The sequence below is a fragment of the Rhinoderma darwinii genome, unplaced genomic scaffold (genome assembly GCF_050947455.1).
Source record: "Rhinoderma darwinii isolate aRhiDar2 unplaced genomic scaffold, aRhiDar2.hap1 Scaffold_4248, whole genome shotgun sequence".
NCBI lineage: Eukaryota > Metazoa > Chordata > Amphibia > Anura > Rhinodermatidae > Rhinoderma > Rhinoderma darwinii.
The window spans coordinates 1-3,934 of record NW_027463788.1 but is presented as its reverse complement, the minus strand read 5'-3'; the positions used below and the strand labels follow the sequence as shown (position 1 = coordinate 3,934).

Genomic DNA, 3,934 nt, shown 5'->3' with positions numbered 1-3,934 from the left:
GAACAAGGACATAATGCCGGTAATATGAAGGAACAGGGACATAATGCCGGTAAAATGAGGGAACAGGGACATAATGCCGGTAATATGAAAGTACAAGGAGATAATGTCAGTAAGATGAAGGAACAGGGACATGAAGCCTGTTATATGAAGGATCAGGGACATAATGCCTGTAATATGAGGGAACAGGCGCATTATGCCGGTAATATGAAGGAACAGGGACATAATGCCTGTAATAGGAAGGAACAGGGACATAATGCCGGTAATATGATGGAACAGGGACATAATGCCGGTAATATGAAGGAACGGGGACATAATTCCTGTAATATGAAGGAACAGGGACATAATGCCGGTAATATGATGGAACAGGGACATAATACCTGTAATATGAGGGAACAGGGACATAAAGCCGGTAATATGAAGGAACAGGGACATGTCCCTGTTTCCTCATCTTACAGGCATTATATCCCTGTTCCCTCATATTACAGGGTATCATATTCCCAGTATGGGGGGGCACAAAGAGTGGCATTGGAGGTAGCAGCAGGATGAAAAGTTTGCGTGCAGACGAGTCGGGGCTGGAAAAATACATCTTGGCGGTCTGGCCCAGAGACGTAAAGGGCAAGTAAACAGCTAGTTGTCACCTGTCACTTCTCGGCCTCTTGGCTAAGATCAAGTGTAGTATCTGTTCTTATCAGTCCTTGTAAGGATAGATAGCTCGGAGAACCACTGGGGGCTATTAACACTAGCTTAGCGATCCAAGAGCGTTCCAGACGAAGCCGGCGACGAACTGCGGAGAAGAACCAGCGAAGACGACGATGCAGAAGGGAGAAGCCGCCATCGGGGAAGAATCTCCGGGAGATCGCTGCCGGGAAGAAGAAGGAGAACTGCGACAGAGACCTTCGGAGAAGAGCCGCTGCTGAAGGGGATCTTCGAAGAAGCTCGGCCGCAGAAGAAGAAGCTCGACGAGGAACCGCTGCGGAAGAAATTTTGTGGAAGAACCTCGGCCAGCAAGGAGAAGATTTGCATAGCTCCGCCCCCTTCAGGAAAGAGCTATCGAAGATCCTCCCCAAGCGACAGGAACAGCTGGAAGAAGCCATGGCCTCAACCAGCAACCCTGCCACCCGGAAGGAGAAGGCTGATGGACCACGTGAGCAGACCCAGGCCAGGACATCTCCTCCTGAAGCCTCCTCAAGCCAACAGGCCACCAGGAAGCCGAACCAGGCTGCTCCAACCCTGGAGCCCTGGATGAAGCAGACGGTGGCCCTGAAGCTGAAGGAGGTGGACGGGAGAGTGCCGGACATGACGGAAGAAGTGTTGTGCCAGTAGATGCTCCTGGACCAGGGCTTCGCTAAGCCGGAGACCATCAGCATCCAGGCCTTCATGACCGGGATGTTCTTCGTGACCTTCGCATCGATCAACATCTGCAGAAGGTACTGGGAGATGGTGAAAGCGGCGAGGCCTGAATCCCCTTTCTCTCGCTTTGTGGGCAACTGCCCTGTCCAAAGAGAGGAAAGGCGGGTGACGGTCTCAATGCGGAACCCACACACCCCCGGCAAAGACATCACCACACTCCTGAAGCGGTTCTGCACAGTGGTGAGGGAACCCACCCACATCCTGAACGGACTCGGCTTCTGGACCGGCAAGTGGTCGGTAATCGTCTGACTCAACAAGGATTCAAGCACGGAAGACGGCCTCCAGCACCTGCCCCAGTCATTCTCGCTGGGCAACTCCTACGGCCTCATCTACTACCCGGACATGCCGCAGATCTGCAGGAGATGCAGCAAGAAGGGTCATTCGATGAAGGACTGCAAGGAGGACGCCTGCAAGAAATGCCGGGTAACAGGACACGAGACCAAAGACTGCCCGAAACGGACAATGTGTAACCTCTGCGGACAAGCAGCCCACTCTTACAAGGACAGCCCGAAGAGGGATCGATCCTGGGCAACTGTAGCGGCGAAAGCTCCAGCGAGAGGGAACCCCGCCCCAGCCAGAGCTCCCTCGCCCGGCCCTCCCCACCCCCGTCCCAGTCCCCAACAGCTGTCACCCCCACTGAGGCTCTCACCTTCTCCTACCCACCCATCTCAGTGGTCCTGTCACCTGCACGTCTCCCAACCCAGCCTCCCTTCTCCCCAGCTCCAGCAGCACTAACATCTTCCCCTCCAGCTGCTGGAGTCCTCTCCCTGGAGGATTTCCCCCCTCTTGTCTCCTCAGGTGCCATCCAGAGGAAGAGAAAGGTGAGGGACAGCCCAGCTGCTGATTCCTCAAAGAGAAAAGTCGTGGAAATCTGCGAAGATTCCCTTGCACAGCAGGAGGAAATGGAGCAGATGGTGGAGGAACTTGTGTCTGAACCTGAGGTCATCGACTTCACAACAGACATCCAGGTGGCTTCAATCCTGGAACAATACTTTGCAGAGAGCCTGCTGGATCTTCCGGACCCACCAGGCTCCAGAGAGGAGGATCCGCCCGACCGGATTGGTAACTAAGGTGTATCGTTTGCACTAACCTTCTTTATTCTCCCCCATGGCTGCTAAACTTAACATCTTTAGCCTCAATGTGAGGAGTGTTAGAGATAGGACTAGATGTCAGATGGTGCTAACTTTTCTTTCCAAGCAGTCGAGTGATGTATTTATGCTGCAGGAATGTACTCTCCCCTCTTCCAGGTCATATCATCATCTGGCCAGGCAGTGGACCCATGGCCCGTCCTACTGGTCTGGTGGGGGCAACTGTAAGTCTGCAGGGGTTGCCATCCTGATTAGGGGAGGCCTATTTACTGTTGACTCTGTCCAGGAGCTCGTCTGCGGCCGCTTGTTGGTCGTAGATGGTTCCTGGGCAGGAGAGCCGATTAGGCTCATCAACGTGTACGCTCCCCCTATGAAGGCTGAGCGCCTGGAACTATTCCAGACCCTGCGGACCCAGCTCGCCACCACTAGGGCAGTGGTGATGGCCGGGGACTTCAACTGCCCCATCGAAGAGGACGGACGAAGTTCCGGCACTTCAATCAAGCTGGATGTCAGTTCCAAACTGCTTATCGAGATGGTGACCGAAGCATCCTTGCAGGACGTTGTGGGCTCCATGGGGAACGGCTCTGTGAACTATTCATGGAGCCGTCCCGGTGGCTCACTTCGTTCTCGGATTGACTTTGTGTTCACCTCCCGGGCAGTCAAGCAGCATGGGCACTCCATGGTCCCCTGCTTCTTCTCTGACCACAGGGCCATTTTCTTCCAGGGTGCCATCGGCCACGGTTTTCCTCCCGGCCCTGGCTCCTGGAAGCTGAATTGTGCCCTGCTGGAAAGAGAGGAGGTACTGGCGGAACTTAGAGACGCCTATATTGTTTGGAGGAATGATAAAGTTTTCTTTGACAAAACCTGTGACTGGTGGGAATATGTTAAAGTTGAATTTCGTTGTTTCTTTCAGGCAAAAAGTCGTCAACAGGCGTGTGAGAGGAAGAGAGACTTCAGAGAGATGCAGCTTCAGCTGCGATCCCTGCAAGACCTCCTTCAATGTGGCTGGGACGTCAGGAAGGAGCTGGAGGAAGCCAAAAAGGGCCTGAAAAGGCCCTTTGAGGAGGAATCCAAGCGAATTGTCTTTCGTTCCAAGGTGGAGAACCTGGAGAAGGGTGAGAAATGTAACTCGTTCTTTTTCAGGAAACTCCATGCCGGCCACACGCCCCTGAAGGAACTCCGAGATGAGACCGGAAACATGCATTCTGGGAAGAAGGAGGTGATGGGAGTCGTCACAGACTACTACCGAAGCCTCTACTCCCGGAAAACCACTGACCCCGAAGCCGCCGATAAATTCCTGTCAGGTATCACTAATCATCTTGATCCTGCAGGTACGGAGGCTATGGATGTACCCCTGACGGTGGAGGAACTGCTCTCTGCCGCTAAATCCTTCAGACCCGGCAGGACCCCGGGCAGTGATGGTCTCCCAGCAGAGC

General features: G+C 53.9%; 1 pseudogene; it reads left to right on the top strand.

Annotated features, from left to right (window-relative positions):
* Positions 1-640: 640 nt before the first annotated feature.
* Positions 641-742, top strand: LOC142710432 (U2 spliceosomal RNA; annotated as a pseudogene).
* The last annotated feature ends 3,192 nt before the right edge of the window (positions 743-3,934 follow it).